Source organism: Odocoileus virginianus, chromosome 25 (assembly GCF_023699985.2).
Source record: "Odocoileus virginianus isolate 20LAN1187 ecotype Illinois chromosome 25, Ovbor_1.2, whole genome shotgun sequence".
In the NCBI taxonomy this organism is placed as follows: domain Eukaryota; kingdom Metazoa; phylum Chordata; class Mammalia; order Artiodactyla; family Cervidae; genus Odocoileus; species Odocoileus virginianus.
This window is the reverse complement of record NC_069698.1, coordinates 1,417,442-1,434,640: the sequence shown is the minus strand read 5'-3', so window position 1 is coordinate 1,434,640 and position 17,199 is coordinate 1,417,442. Positions and strand designations below refer to the sequence as shown.

Below are 17,199 nucleotides of genomic sequence, written 5' to 3'. Positions count from 1 at the left end.
TCCTCAAACATGCAATTTTTCATTTCTTTGTAAAACTCTACAGCTTAATTTTTAAATTTTTGCTAATTTAAACTATTTTCTTGCAAAGAATAAAATAGAAATTCCAGATTTTGTTTTCAAATAGCTATCAAGCTATTTAACTCTATCGACACCCTTTCCCATCACTGATTTCACCAGCCACATTTATTGTTAAAAATAAATCCTTTTCATGGACTTTTATATTCATTGATTTATCTGGATATAAGTTTCTCTCTGTTAATAGATTACCTCCATTATTACAAGTTATTTAGTATCAATATGGATTTTTTGAACTTATGTTCATTAATTTTTTGGATATATATTTCTTCTATATTATTTCCACATAGGTTCACATAAGTGTCAATATTTGATAGAACTGATTCTTATCAACTTTACCCACTTTTAAAAAATACCATGGATATTGGGACAAACATTTTTCCAAATGAACTTTATGTTTAAACAAAATTCTTATATTAACCTATGAAAATTTACACCTGGTAATTTGAGTTGTGCTATCTTGGTAAGGAATCTGCCTGCAGTGCAGAGGGCCTGGGTATGATCCCTCAGTTGGGAAGATCCCCTGGAGAAGGAATTGGCAACCCACTCCAGTATTCTTGTCTGGGAAACCCCATGGAAAAAGGAGCATCATGGGCTACAGCCATGGGGTTGCAAGAGGCGGATGTGACTTAGCGACTAAACCACCACCAACCATCAAAGAATAAAGCGCAAGTTTCCATTTACTTTAGCTTTCCCTTACATTCCTCAAAACATTGTAAACTGTTCCAAAAATAATGCTATATGATAACATGCTGATAATAACATATATATTATGCTAAGCTTATTCCTTTATATTTCTGACTTTCTTATATCTGTATCGGTCAGGGAAAGCTAACTTCTATGATGAGAAATTTCAAATTCTCAGCGAGTTATAGGAATAAAAGCTTCTTTCTTTTTCACAGTATGGTACATACCAGGGTGGAGATCGGCCTTCCATAACGGGATTCAGAGGCCCAGGCTCCATCCATCTCATGGCTCTTCCTTAGATTCAAACGAATCTTCATATCTGTGGAGGAATCGAGGGAAGATAGAAAGTGTGGGAGCTCGTGGGAAAATACTTGGTTGCAGGTCTAAAAATAGCATACATCACTTCTGTGCATATTCCATCGATTAAAACTAATCATATAGCTCCACCCAGCAAAAATGATGGGAGTTATAGCCCTCCTCTGGGTCTAAGAAAACAAAACAATTGGTAAACATAAACATGATGCCTGCTGCAATAACTATTGTAATGGGGAATTTTTCTACTTCTGTTTTTTAAAAAAATCAGGAATGTATATCAGATTTTGTCAAATAACTTGGAATTATTTATTGAATTATATATTGAATTAATCAACAAATGAAAAGGATATTATTGGTTTTTACCCTCATATTTAAGTGTATGTATGTAGATACAAGGGCTTCCCTGGTGGCGCAGATGGTAAAGGATTCACCTGCAATGCAGGAGACCCAGGTTCCATCCCTGGGTCAGGAAGATCCCCTGGAGAAGGAAATGGCAACCCACTCCAGTATTCTTGCCTGGAGAATGCCATGGACAGAGGAGCCTGGAAGACTACAGTCTGTGAGGTCGCAAAGAGTCGGACACAACTGAGGAGCTAAACGTGATGTGCACACATATATGTGTACATATCTTTACGAGGTAGAATTTACACTTGGCATAACACATATATTTAAAGTGTGTATCTGATGAGTGGTTTGACGTATGTACACATTAAAAACCTATCATCACAATCTAGTGAGTGAAGGTTTCCATGACTTCAAAAGTTTCATGTCCTTTTGTAATCCGTAATCCATCCTCCCTCCCACTGAACTGCCTCAAGCCCTTTGTCAAAAACCAATGCACTTATATGTGTGTATTTCTGGACTTTATTCTACTCTGTTGATTTATACATCTGTCTTTTTGTTAGAACCACATTGTATTTGCTGAAGACTCATAATAAATCTTGAAATCACATGGTGTAAGTCTTCCAACACTGTTCTTCTTTAAAATTGTTTTGTCTAGTCTCTACCTTCCACATTTCCATATAAATTTGAGAAATACCTTGTCAGTTCTTACAAAAAAGGTCTTTTAGAATTTTGATGGAGACTGTTGAATCTGACAGATGAAGACTGTCAGTTGGGGAGAATTGTCATCTTAACAATGTTGAGTCTTCTGATCCCTGGTCAGAGTATTCTGTTTATTTATTAGATCTTAATTTATTTCTCTCAGCAATATCTTGTAGCTTTCAGTGCATAGGTGATAGAAAGTTGCTTTATCAAATTTGTAACTTTGAATTCCCTATTTTGTTAACATAATTGCATTGGCCTTTCATTTTCTGATTTTTCTTTGCTAATATATATAGATGGGGCTTCCCAGATGGGTCAGTAGTGAAGTATCTGCCTGCAATGCGGAGACCCAGGTTCTATCCCTAGGTCAGAAAGATCCCCTGGAGAAAGAAATGGCAACCTACTCCAATATTCTTGCCTGGGAAATCCCATGGATAGAAGAGCCTGGCTGGCTATAGTCCATGACGGTCACAAAGATTCGGACACCATTTAGTGACTAAACAATAAAGTATGTAGACATTGCATTCTGCAATATTGCTAAACTGATCTATTTGTCTTAAACACCTTACTTGTAGGTTTCTTGGGATTTTCTACATAGATGATAATACTTTCTGTGACTAAAGATGGCTTTTTTTCTTTCTGTAAAATCTCTATGGTTTTTTATTTTTCTTCCTGACCGATTGAGATGACTGTGACCTATAGTAAAATGTTAAATAGAAGAAATAGAAATGAACAAACTATTCTTATTCTTAACCTAAGGGGAAAGCATTCAGTCTTTCATTATTAAATATAATATTAGTTGTAAATTTTTCAGGAAACCCTTCATCAAGTTGAAAAATTTCCATTTTTTACCTAGGTTCTTGAGAGTCTTCATCATGAGTGGATGGTTAATTTTGTTAAAGGCCTTTGCTGCACCTACTGAATGATCATATAGTTTTTCTTTCTCACTTAGATAATTATGTGAATTACATTGATCTATTTTTAAATGTTCAATCCAACTTGCATTCATGAGATAAATCCTACTTGGTCTCTTCCCCCCTCAAACATTATTTACTCTCACATGTCAATCATCATTAGCTATACCCCGCTATCCTAGGCCCAGGCCTTGTATAAGATCTACAATGAACCTTATGAAATATCTATAAAACTCCCTGCAGGTGTGTTTATAAGTACTTGAATCTATAGTTCCTTTGAATATTTTCTTTTACTTTCATGATGTTTGGAGGAGAAAATATGGCCCTGTAGGTACAAGTGGGAGAGAAAAGGAAAAAGGAAATATACACAAAGAAGTGAAATTCTACTTTAAAATACAACCCTGCCTCAGTATATTATAAAATAGCAATATATGTATTAAAATCAGAATAAAATGAAATATAAAAATAGTGTAATATATATATTGGCCATACATAACAGATACATAGATTTATTTAGAGATCATGAGACTGTATACAGCTTTACCTAACAATCTTTCCTACCCTTTTATAACTTTGTTTCAGCTTTTGTTTCTTTAAATACTATTAACCATTTTAAGTGTACAGTTCAATAATGTTAAGTATATCCACAACATTGTGAAATATATCACTAGAATTTTTTCAGAAAAGAAAATTTGAAACTCTAGACTCATTAAGCAACTCCTTGCTCCCCCCCACCCCCAACCCTTGGTAATCAGCATTCTACTTTTTGCTCCGATGACTTTGAGTATTCTAGAATCTTATCTATGTTAATTAAACTGCACCTGTCTTTGGGGCTCCCTTGGGGGCTCAGCGGTAAGGAGCCCACCTGCAACAAGGGAGACCTGGGTTCGATCCCTGCACTGGGGAGACCCGGAAGGAGAGCATGGCAGCCCGCCCCAGTATTCTGGCCTGGAGAATCCCACGGACAGAGGACCCCGCGGGCTACAGGCCGTGGGGCTGCAGAGTCTGACATGACTGAAGCGACGGAGCGGGCACGCACAGCCTCGATAGCTAGCGCCGCAGCACACACTGAACATGAACTAGTCACAGGCGGGAACTGTGGTCTCCTTTGAAAGAAAAGACCACGTTGGTTTGGACCGTCACTGTATACCTGGAGCCTAGCAGACAGAGGACACTTAAAATCTACTGATTACTGAAGGAAGACACAAAGAGAAAGAACAAGGTAAAGAGCACCGGAAGAGTTACAAGTGAAAGATGTTTCAGTTAGACATGGCTGCATTCTAGTGTTAGGTCCTGGGTGCTTGAGAAACATTATTGGAGGAAGGGCGGAAGTGAGCCCTGAAGGTCCCTTGGACAGGTAACTAAGGGCCTGGGGAAGGAGTGTCAGCCAGGCAAGAACTGAAATCGGATCCTGTGCTGGCGCCTGGCACTGGCTGTCCAGGGGTGTCAGGTCTGAGGCCCAACGGCTCCTCTTGAGCTTTCCTTTAGCCTCAGAAACAGGGAGATACTTGTGAAGAGTTTATAATACTGCTCGTCTGAAGACAGTTCAAGGATCCAAAAGTTACATATGTTAAAGCGCTGGGAGGGTAATAGTGCTAGGAGACGTCCAGATTTGCAGATGAGGAAAACGGGGATAATGTCTATAGGCTTGTAGATGCCAGGACACTGATATTACTACCTGCATATTCTACAGCCATGCTTATCACTCTGACCCTGCATCAGAATCACCAGGGAGATATTGAAAAACTGCAAGACTGTCAAGCTGGTTTTAGAAAAGGCAGAGGAACCAGAGATCAAATTGCCAACATCTGCTGGATCATAGGAAAAGCAAAAGAGTCCAGAAAACATCTATTTCTGCTTTATTAACTATGCCAAAGCCTTTGACTGTGTGGATCACAATAAACTGTGGAAAATTCTGAAAGACATGGGAATACCAGACCACCTGACCTGCCTCTTGAGAAACCTATATGCAGGTCAGGAAGCAACAGTTAGAACTGGACATTGAACAACAGACTGGTTCCAAATAGGAAAAGGAGTACGTCAAGGCTGTATATTGTCACCCTGCTTACTTAACTTATATGCACAGTACATCATGAGAAACGCTGGGCTAGAGGAAGCACAGGCTGGAATCAAGATTGCCGGGAGAAATATCAATAACCTCAGATACGCAGATGACACCACCCTTATGGCAGAGAGTGAAGAGAAACTAAAGAAACTCTTGATGAAAGTGAAAGAGGAGAGTGAGAAGTTGGCTTAAGACTCAACATTCAGAAAACTAAGATCATGGCATCCGGTCCCATCACTTCATGGGAAATAGATGGGGAAACACTGGAAGCAGTGTCAGACTTTATTTTTTGGGGCTCCAAATTAATGCAGATGGTGACTGCAGCCATGAAATTTCCTTCCTCCTTGGAAGGAAAGTTATGACCAACCTAGACAGCATATTAAAAAGCAGAGACATTACTTTATCAACGAAGGTCCGTCTAGTCAAGGCTATGGTTTTTCCAGTGGTCATGTATGGATATGCGAGTTGGACTGTGGAAAAAGCTGAGCACCAAAGAATTAATGCTTTTGAACTGTGGTGTTGGAGAAGACTCTTGAGAGTCCCTTGAACTACAAGGAGATGCAACCAGTCCATCCTAAAGGAAATCAGTCCTGAGTGTTCATTGGAAGGACTGATGTTGAAGCTGAAACTCCAGTACTTTGGCCACTTGATGCAAAGAGCTGACTCATTGGAAAAGACCCTAGTGCTGGGAGGGATTGGGGGCAGGAGGAGAAGTGGACGACAGAGGATGAGATGCTGGATGGCATCACCGACTCAATGGATGTGAATTTGGGTAAACTCCGGGAGCTGGTGATGGACAGGGAGGCCTGACATGCTGCGATTCATGGAGTCGCAAGGAGTCAGACACGACTGAGTGACTGAACTGAACTTAATCAACTCTGAATGAACTGGTGCAGGACCCAGGCACTGATATTTTTTGAAACTTCCAGTTGGTCTTTAGGCTAAGTATACTGGTGAATCTTCAGAAATAATACACTGTGGATTATGAGGTTTGTGACTGGACCTAAGAGCTTTAGGGAAAGTACCTAGTGTCTGGGGGTAAGAATATCTGGAAAGCAATGGCCTGATACAGAGAAGGCAACGGCAACCCACTCCAGTGCTCTTGCCTGGAACATCCCATGGACGGAGGAGCCTGGTGGGCTGAAGTCAATGCGGTCGCGAAGAGTTGGACATGACTGAGCGACTTCCCTTTCACTTTTCACTTTCATGCACTGGAGAAGGAAAAGGCACCCCACTCCAGTGTTCTTGCCTGGAGAATCCCAGGGACGGAGGAGCCTGGTGGGCTGCCGTCTATGGGGTCGCACAGAGCCGGACACGACTGAAGCGACTCAGCAGCAGAAGCAATGGCTTGATAAAGGAAAATGTTGGTCATTTTGCATAATTTTATGAGATATGTTTCAAGTACTGGTATTTTCCACATTCTTTAGAGGCTAGTAGATTTGTGGAGAAAGCATAGCTTCTACAGTCGTATACCATGGATTAAAATTCATTCTTGATCACTTACAAACTGAGTTACTTTTAATAAGTTACTCAGCCTGATTTTTTATCATCTGTAAAGGGGAAATAATAATTTAAAAACCAAACAGTCTCTGGGAAAGGAGGAAATGCTATAATGCCCATGCTAATGCTACTTATTAAATTCTGAAAGGCCTTCCAAAGCTGAAGTCATTTCAATTTAGGGACTTCGTCCACAAATTTAATTCCAAAGTAAGAGAAGAGATGGGCCAGAAGCACAATGATAATGAGGAAGCAGAAACAAAAGTATATGGAGGCAGAAATCTGAAGTAAGAGCTCCATGATTCAACGTTGAGGGATCAGATAGGAGAGAAAGTTGAATTTAGATACAAAGATGATTTGAGGATTAAAAAGATGACTTTCTCTGAGGCAGTTCAAAGATGAGGTAAATGGAAGTTACAGAGAACAGCAGTATTGTCACTCTGAAGCTGGGCTTTTCCTCTTCATGAATCGCCTCGCAGGGCCACCATTTCCACATATCTCCCTATTTGTGTACAAGCTCCATATTCATAACTGAAAACCCTATGTTGGATATTTTAAAAAGGTAAAGATTTCAACCTTTCCAATATAGCTTCAAATGAGGAAAAAATTTCTTTTCTAAATAGGGAAGTGAAATTTGCTCATTCATGTCCAACTCTTTGCAACCCCATGGACTATATGGTCCACGGAATTCTCCAGGCCAGAATACTGGAGTGGATGCCTATCCCTTCTCCAGCAGATCTTCCCAACCCAGGAAGCGAACCGGGGCCTCCCACATTGCAGGAGGACTCTTTATCAACTGAGATATGAGCGAAGCCCTTTCTAAATAACACGGCCCCCAAATTTAAATATAAACAAGAGACTAGAAAATAAACAAAGAAAATTTAGCCTTGCCCTAATGACCAAGAAGAACCCCAGACCAGGACTAAAGCAGCTGATGTTTTCCAAAAGCTCACATCACCAGCTTGGTTACCATAAAACAGGACACTATGTCTGTGAAATTGAAAATAAAAAAACAAGCATTCTCTAAAAATATATTATGACCTTTTCATTTCAGACTTTTCATTGAAGCATTTGGTTGAAACTAATTTGACCTTCCATCTGTGAAATTATTGTTTTCCATGGCCTTGGCCATATGACTATTAAATGGTGATTTGAGTCCCATCACCTTCTTTATCATAGTTTAATATCAGTGTTTTATTATCTATGTAGAAAGTAAGACTGAGAACTGTAACTACATTCATCACATTTCTGCTATGAGAAAGCATTTAATGAGCTTCACATGAGCTGCTACCTTGAGGAAATGTCACGATGAAAACTGTACAGTTGCTTTGAATACATAAACTCTCCCACCAAGGAAACAAAAGCAGGTACACTTTGAGCATTGTCACTGATGCTGGCATCATGATAACCGCTGTTCGGCAGTCCCACCTCCCCATCTCCTCATCCATGCATCGCTCCCAGTTAGCACTGAGTAATCACACAACTCAAGACACACACTCAGTAGTCAAGAAGGATTGTGAGTGTGAAAGCCCGTCCGGCAACTGCACTCACATCCTTAACGTCCTGCTTATTTGTTATCTGCCAGCCACGTCTTATACTTCAAGCTCTCGAGCTTAAAAACATTAAATAAAACTTTTCTGTTCCCCACCTTCAAGATATTTTGTGAGAGATGATAATATTCAAGAGTATTATATGATATATGTTGTCTTTCCTTTCACTTGGCTAGAGGAAAACAAAAGATATAAATTTAAAGGAGGGAAAAATTAGACAAATAACACCATTAAAGTAGATTTCAGGTAGGATATCAACTGAGTCTTCAGAAATAGACATCACCCCAGCCTCTCCACGTGGTACGGGGCGTGGGCAGTGAACAGAGCCTAGGAGCTAGCTGGGATGCTAGCTCTCTGATACAGCTTTCTCTGATTCTGCTGTCGACCCGCAAAATAGGTCAGACTCTGAGGCACACCAGTAGCATGCATATAATCATTACAGGAAATTTATGAGTTATTTACTCAGCAAGCTTGGAAATATCAAAGGGTGAATTTGGCTCTTATTAGCATGAGTCTTTTTAAAATGACACTGAGGAAATTCTTTTCTGCTCTTTTATTTGCAATTCATCTCCTGAGCACCTTTGTACCACCTCTTGAAATTACAGAACCACCCACAGATTCCATGCTCTTCTTTTAGACAAATATTGATTTTGCTTGTCCTTCTATGCCCAACTATTTTGGGTGGGATGAAAATTAATGTCACATATCCCTTTAGGCTCTAAGTACTTAAGTGTGAGATGCCCTAGGGTGCCGTGACACTAGCCATGGGGTCAGTCGTGAATCTTGGAAGGCAGGGTCCAGATGTGGAGAGCAGCCTTATTGGTTTTTGAGCTCTATTATTTTCTATTGTCTAAGGCTCAGACATGATGACGCGGCATTAGGGCTGGGAACACTGTCACAAAAAGCCACCCTCCCCAGTCCTCCGGCCTCAGACAGTCTTCTGGAGAGTAAGCAACATAAGAGGGATTTGGGTTCTACTGCAGAGGTTCTGTGTGGCTTCTCCTCTGGACAGAGGCCCCAGGCATGAGAGTTGGTCAGCTCAGAGGTGAAATGAGCTTCCTCATATGCTCTCCACAATAGGGCCAGCTCTCCCCAGGAATCCACGCATCTCTCCTCCCAGCTGTGTGCGTCCACAGAAGCTACGGGAAGGGAGGACATGCATGTCTCAGGAGTTAGCTTAGAGTTATCAGAACTGACCCTTTCTCTTGGGAGATGGAGCATGCCAACATGCTCCACAGAGAGGAGAAAACATGAAAATGAGCTAAATAAAAACATTTCAGTACTAAAGCAGAAGAAGAGGACACAGATCTTGCCTAGCAATGCAATCATTTGGAAGGATCTAAGGTACTGCGGAGGGTGGGATAGATAAGCAGGAAGTGAGACGAGTTTGATCTTGGAAAAGTCAATTAGCTTCTCTGGCTTTCCTAATGTGGTCCTTAATAACATTTGTGAAGTGCTTTACAGCTAACAGAAACTTTTTACACACCTTTTATCTTGTAATCCTCAGTGTTATGCCATGAAGTGAGGATGAGGGGCAGGAGCAGAAACATCAGTCAGCTGTTCCCGACAGGCTCTGTTCTAAGCGCTGTCCTGGGTGTTCACTGACATCCCCCAGGTTCACCGAGTGTTCACTCCGCCCAGTGCCCTATTGGACGTTCACTAGTGAAGTAGCAACTGTTACTGAACCCATTTTGTGGAAGGGAAGTGGAGGTTACCTAATATACCTGACGACACTCTGTAAGTTTGGACAGAATTCAAACTGAGTCACACTGGCTTGAGAGCCCCAAATCAAATGCATTATCACTGCTGTGTCTGCAGGACAATGATAAAAACATGATGCCAGAGAATCACTACAGAAAGAATTCTGCGGAAATCAAATTCTATTTTCTCAGCCTCTAAACTACTTTCCTCCTGTAAACAAAGCATTGTTGAGAGCTCCATGAATTCAAGTCAGTCAATCTCTGTAGCAAGTGGCATCAAAGAATTTGTGCACTTTTCAGAAGTACTTCACATTACCCAGAATGCTGGGGAAAGTCACTTCCAAGGCAAGAAGAAGGTGGGTGTTATTGTTATTCTCTCATTATTCAGTTGATTAAGCCAAGGCTTCCTGTCCCTTATTCACACAAATATAATGAATGGGGTGAACAGCTATAATGTAGCTAAATCTTGGTGATAGCAAAGCACAGTGTCACATTCCAGAAACACCTCTGGGCTGAGTTGAATCCAGTATTTCCTTCTTATCACACTCCCTGGAAATTCAACTTGTAGGAGTCCTTAAAATTCGTAGAATACTCTGATTTGTCTCTTTCTTCTCACAGGATAGGATTGCCCTTCTCTGCTCCTTGAAGTCAGGCACAGCCATGGGACTTCTTTTAGTCAAACAGGAGCATAAGTGACTTATGCCATTTCTAAACAGAAGTTTTAAGAGTCCGTATGTAATTAGACATGTTCTCCTCTTTTTCAATGTCATGAGACCATTAAGGGTTTACATAGGGGTCCTAGGATGCTGAGTAAGGAGATATGGAACAATATGTCCTGCTGACCTGCTTTAGATGTTTAATGTGAATGAGAAATCATCTTTTACTGAGTTAAGTAAAGTCACTGAGATTTGGGGACTGCTGTTAACACAGTGTAATCTAACCCTTCACGACTGATATACAGCCTATGAGCCAGAGTTCAATGCCAGAACTAGAAAACAGTCTACAGATTATTTTATCATAAACATTATTAGTAAAGTGAATACGGTGCTACAAAATCACTGGAAGGCTTTAAAGAGAAGCATTTAGGCCAAAGAATGACAAACTATGGTCTTCAGGACAAAATCATCCCTGGCACTTGTTTTTATAAATAAAGTTTTATTGGAACACAGTCATGCCAATTTATTAATATATTGTATATGGCTATTTTCAAGGTGCAGCACAGTTGAGTAATTGCAAAAGAGATTGTATGGTTCACAAAGCCTAAAATATTTACTCTTTGTTCTTTATAGGAGTTTTCCTATCTTGTTTAGGCTACACTTTCTGGAATGGTCCCAACAAGAGTCAGAACCTACCAACTTAAGGTAGCTGCCTCTAAGACCACAGCTAGAGGTTTGCGAGAAGAAATAAAGCAATTCTGCCCACACCCTATCTGCCCAGAAACAGAAAGCTGAAGAACAGACACTGGAAAGCTGCTGCATGAAAACCCTCCTATTTAACAGAGCTGCCAAAAACAGCATCTGCTTCACTTCTGCCTCCCAAAACATGTGTAAGTAAATCTAATTGGTGGGACCCACGTCTAATCCAGAATTTTGGCTAGTTGGCTGCAAGAAAAGTACAGAGTGAGTTTTTTACCTTTCTAGATTCTTTTCTAGAAGTACAATGGAAAAGGGATTGAGTGAGCCAGTCCAGAGCATTTGGCTTATAGGAACTGTTTCCTGTTGTATTTCTGGGTGAGGCCACCCATTTACGACTGCACAGGAATCTCTGGGACACATGCTTCCTTAGTTTAGATAATTTGAGTACATTCTTTGTCATCATTAGAAAATAACTTGAAATCAAATTACAAAAAAAAATGAGTATTATCTCAATTGTATAAAAATATACACTTTTGTATTCTTTGCATATTCACTTATGTATCCTTCATTCATTTATGTACCATTAGTAGTTATCAGCTAACAAGTTGTTGATGAATGTACATTACATTAAATTATCAAAGACCCTCTCAGTCTATCCATTTCTCTCTACATCAAATAAAATCCTCTCCATTTGAATTGTGGGTCCATTAATCTGGCCCCATCAGCCCTAACATGTGACTATCAACACTTAACTAGGTTTCCCTGGCTCTGATCAGACTAGTCTGACTGCTTACCTTCTGTTGTATAAACATACCTCTGTGTCTTCCCCAATGTTTTCTTCCCTTTCCCCTTTTCTTTCCCTCCAGCCCTTTAAATCCTTCAAAGCCAACTTCTAGAAGCAGGTGTCTATATTCGTTGTCTCATTTCCACCCAGACATCCAGTTCTATCAGTCTACAAGACAGCAAGTCATCCACATCATTGAAATTGGTGGACAACTCATGGACATGACAGTCCTCTTAATACTTGACCTCTGAGCCACGTGTGAAACTGTCAGCGGCTCCTTCCTTGTGGAAGTTGCCTGCGCCTCAGGTCCTGTGACAGCCCCTCGCTTGGCATGCCCCTCACCTCTGCCAGCGAGCTTGCTATCTTCCCGTCTTAGCTGGTCCACCACAGCAGAATTCCACAGACCAGGTACCTTAGACAACAGAAAACAGGAAGTTATTTTCTCACCGTTCTGGAGGCTAGAAATCCAAGAGTAGTTGTCAGAAATTTCTGTTTGTGATGAGACCTCATACATATACTCAATGATTAGACAGCTAGCTCTTTCTTATTCATTTTTTTATTTGATCAACAATTATATACTGAGCATCTGCTCTATGTGCTTGATATACATAAATTAAAACAAATGGATAAAGATGAAATGTGAATACATGTGAAACTTTTGTCTTATTAGGTGAAAAGAAACAACAAATATAATTACCAAACTACATGACATGTTAGAAGGTGTTAGAGGCAAAAACACCAAAAAAGACACAATAGAGCCGCATGGGTGATCAGGAGAGTTGAGACTGTATTCTGATTTCTAATAGGTTGATCAAGGTAAGTATTGCAGAGTGCTTAACATTTGAGGAAGAAGTGGCAGGAGGTAAGCAGTTAGCCTTGCAGATACCTGGGGAAACTGTAGTTAGACAGAAGAGCCAGAGTAAAGGTCTCTAGACAAGAGTGTCTAGCATGCTGTGGGAGCTGTGAACAGGCCTGTGACTGGAATAGAGGAAACAGAGAGGGTAAATACCACAGGCAATGCAGGTAGACACAACCTTGAGGCCAAACACGTCATGTCTCTCAGGCTACTGTGGCGAAGTCAGTGTTTAATGGGATCACTCTGGCTGCTGTTAAGAATGACTCATTGAGGAAAGCATACAACCTGGGACACCAGTTAAGATGGCTTTTTCCGAGAGAGTAGAAAGGCTCAGACTAGGCTTGGAGTGGAGGAGGTGGCAAAAAATAGATTCTGAATATAGTTTGACATTAGAGACAGCAGGATTGCTTGAACAACTGCATAGGCGGTGTTAGAGAAAGAAAAACTACAGAAGAAACCAGAACTGTTTTTGCTCGTCAATTTTTAGTGTTCCATTTTATTTTCTATTTTGGCTTTTATTTTGTGTGATTTCTTTGTATTAATTGCCGTTTTATTCGTTTCTTTAGGAATTACAATATGCACCCTTTATTTATCATAGTGTATTTAGAATTACTATTGTTATCACTTCACAGGAATTGTTAAAACCTTTCAACAGCACAGGTCCATTTATTCCAGTCCTTTATATTTTGTTGTTGTTCAATCGCTCAGGCGTGTCCAACTCTGCAACGCGAATGACAGGCCTCCCTGTCCTTCACCATCTCCCAGAACTCGCTCAGACTCACGTCCACTGAGTCGGTGATGCCATCCAGCCATCTCGTCCTCTGTCGTCCCCTTCTCCTCCTGCCTTCAATCTTTCCCAGCATCAGGGTCTTTTCCAATGGAGTCAGCTGTTCACATAAGGTGGCCAGAGTAATGGAGCTTCAGCTTCAGCATCAGTCCTTACAATGAATATTCAGGGTTGATTTCCTTTAGGATGGATTGGTTTAATCCCCTTTCAGTCCAAGGGACTCTCAAGAGTCGTCTCCAACACCACAGGTCAAAAGCATCAGCTCTTCAGCACTCAGCCTTCTTTATCTTCCAACTCTCACATCCATACATGACCACTAGAAAAACCATAGCTTTGACTATACAGACTTTTGTGAGCAAAGTAATGTCTCTGCTTTTTAATATGCTGTCTATGTTGGTCATAGCTTTCCTTCCAAGGGCTAAATGTCTTTTAATTTCATGGCTGCAATCACCCTCTGCAGGGATTTTGGAGCCCAAAAAAATAAAGTCTGACACTGCTTCCATTGTTTCCCATCTATTTGCCATGAAGTGATGGGACCAGATGCCATGATCTTAGTTTTTTGAATGTTGAGCTTTAAACCAACTTTTTCACTCCCCTCTTTCACTTTCATCAAGAGTTTCTTTAGTTCCTCTTTACTTTCTGCCATGAGGGTGGTGTCATCTGCATATCTGAGGTTACTGATATTCCTCCCAGCGATCTTGATCCCAGCTTGTGCTTCATCCAGCCTGGCATTACACATAATGTACTCTGCATATAAGTTAAATAAGCAAGGTGACAATATACAGCCCTGACATACTCCTTTCCCAATTTGGAACCAGTCCATTGTTCCAGTTGTAACTGTTGCTTCTTGACCTGCATACAGGTTTCTAGGAAGGCAGGTAAGGTGGCCTGGTATTCCCAACTCTAAGAGTTTTCACAGTTTGTTTGTGATTCATACAGTCAAAGGCTTTAGCATAGTCAATGAAGCAGAAGTAGATGTTTTTCTGGAACTTTCTTGCTTTTTCTATGATCCAATGGATATTGGCAATTTGATCTCTGCCTTTTTAAATCCAACTTGTATATCTGGAAGTTCCCAGTTCACAAACTCTTTCAGCCTAGCTTGGAGGATTTTGAGCATTACCTTGCTAGCTTCAAACTGTGTGGAAGTTTGAACATTCTTTGGCATTGCCCTTCTTTGGAATTGGAGTGAAAACTGACATTTTCCAGCCTTGTGACCACTGCTGAGTTTTCCAAATTTGCTGGCATATAGAGTGCAGCACTTTAACAGCATCATCTTTTAGAATTTGAAATAGCTCAGCTGGAATTCCATCACCTCCACTAGCTTTGTTCATAGTGATCATGGATCACTGTGACCATGGGCTCCACATAGATCATAGCCTTGTCTAACTTGATGAAACTATGAGCCCTGCCATATTGGACCAATGAAGACACATGGGTCATGGTGAAGAGTTCAGACAAAACATTATCCACTGGCAAAGGGAATGGAAAACCACTTCAGCATTCTTGCCTTGAGAACACCATGAACAGTTTGAAAAGGCAAAAAGATATGACAATGAAAGATGAACTCCCCAGGTTGGCAGGTGTCCAATATACTACTGGAGAAGAACAGAGAAACAGCTCCAGAAGGAATGAAGATGCACAGTGTCTGGGTGTGTCTAGTGGGGAAAGTAAAGTCTGATGCTATAAAGAACAGTACTGCATAGGAACCTGGAATGTTAGGTCCATGAATCAAGGTAAATTGGAAGTGGTCAAACAGAAGATGGCAAGAGTGAACGTTGACATTTTAGGAATCAGTGAACTAAGATGGACTGGAATGGGTGAATTTAATTCAGATGACCATTATATCTACTACTGTAGGCTAGAATCCCTTAGAAGAAATGGAGTAGCCATCACAGTCAACAAGAGTCTGAAATGCATTTCTTGGGTGCAATCTCAAAAATGACAGAATGATCTCTGTTTGTTTCCAAGGCAAACCATTCAATATCACAGTAATCCAAGTCTATGCCCCAACCACTAATGCTGAAGAACCTGAAGGTGAAAGGTTCTGTGAAGACCTACAAAACATTCTAGAACTAACACCAAAAAAAGATGTCCTTTTCATCATAGAGGACTAGAATGCAAAAGTAGGAAGTCAGTAGATACCTGGAGTAACAGGGAAGTTTGGCCTTGGAGTACAAAATGAAGCAGGGCAAAGGCTAACAGATTTTTACCAAGAGAACATACTGGTCATAGCATACACCCTCTCCCAACAACACAAGAGATGACCCTACGCATAGACATCACTAGATGGTCAATACTGAAATCAGATTCACTATATTCTTTGCAGCCAAAAATGGAGAAGATCTATAGTCAGCAAAAACAAGGCCGGGAGCTGACTGTGGCTCAGATCATGAACTCCTTACTGTAAAATTCAGACTCAAATTAAAGAAAGTAGGGTAAACCACTGGGCCATTCAGGTATGAAAGTGAAAGTGACAGTCACTCAGTCATGTCTGACTCTTTGCGACCACATGAACTATACAGTCCATGGAATTCTCCAGACCAGAATATTGGCAAGGGTAGCCTTTCCCAGGGGATCTTCCCAATGGGGATCAAACACAGGTCTCCCGCATTGCAGGCAGATTCTTTACCAGCTGAGCCACAAGGGAAGCCCAATTCAGGTATGACCTAAATCAAATCCCTTACAATTATACAGTGGAAGTGACAAATAGATTCAAGGGATTAGATCTGATCGGCAGAGTGTCTGAAGATCTATAGATCAAGGTTCATAACATTGTACAGGAGGCAATGATCAAAACCATCCCCAAGATAAAGAAATGCAAAAGGGCAAAATAGTTGTCTGAGGAGGCCTTACAACTAGCTGAGAAAAGAAGAAAAGTGAAACTCAAAGCAGAAAAGGAAAGATATACCCATTTGAATGCAGAGTTCCAAAGAATAGTAAGGAGGGATAAAGAAAACCTTCCTAAGTGAACAAAGCAAAGAAACAGAGGAAAAGAATAGAATGGGAAAGACTAGACATCTCTTCAAGAAAATTGGAGATACCAAGGGAACATTTCATGCAAAGATGGGCAAAATAAAGGACAGAAGTGATACTGACATAACAGAAGCAGAAGACATTAAAGAGGTGGCAAGAATACCCAGAAGAACTATACAAAAAAGATCTTAATGACCCAGATAACCACAATGGTATGATCATTCACCTAGAGTCATACATCCTGGAGTGCTAAGTCAAGTAGGCCATAGGAAGCATCACTATGATCAAAGCTAGTGGAGGTGGTAGAATTCCAGCTGAGCCATATCAATTCCTTTATACTAGTGACATCATATATTTTACTTGTATTTACATTGTAAATGCCACAAGAAAATATTTTTATTTTCACTTTTAACCATCAGTTGTACATTAAAGAAATCATAAAAAGAAAAACACAGTCATTTCACATAGGCACCGTTTCTCAAACACATTATTCCTGCCTATAAACCTGAACTCTACCTGCTATTATTTCCCTTCTTGTGCAGGTCTGCTGACAACAAATTCTGCCGCTTTTTCTTTACTAAAAAAAAAAAAAAATTA

At 40.5% G+C, this 17,199-nt stretch overlaps 1 long non-coding RNA gene across 1 annotated transcript in view; it reads right to left on the bottom strand.

The window, feature by feature from the left end:
• Positions 1 to 948: 948 nt before the first annotated feature.
• The window catches only part of LOC139031083 (uncharacterized), a 55,303-nt gene continuing 39,052 nt past the window's right edge, over positions 949 to 17,199 (bottom strand). The window contains exons 2-3 of the long non-coding RNA XR_011483516.1: positions 12,329 to 12,398; positions 949 to 1,081 (exon numbers count right to left, since the gene is read on the bottom strand). This is a non-coding gene — a long non-coding RNA (uncharacterized lncRNA). The remainder of the gene's footprint in view (positions 1,082 to 12,328; positions 12,399 to 17,199) is intronic.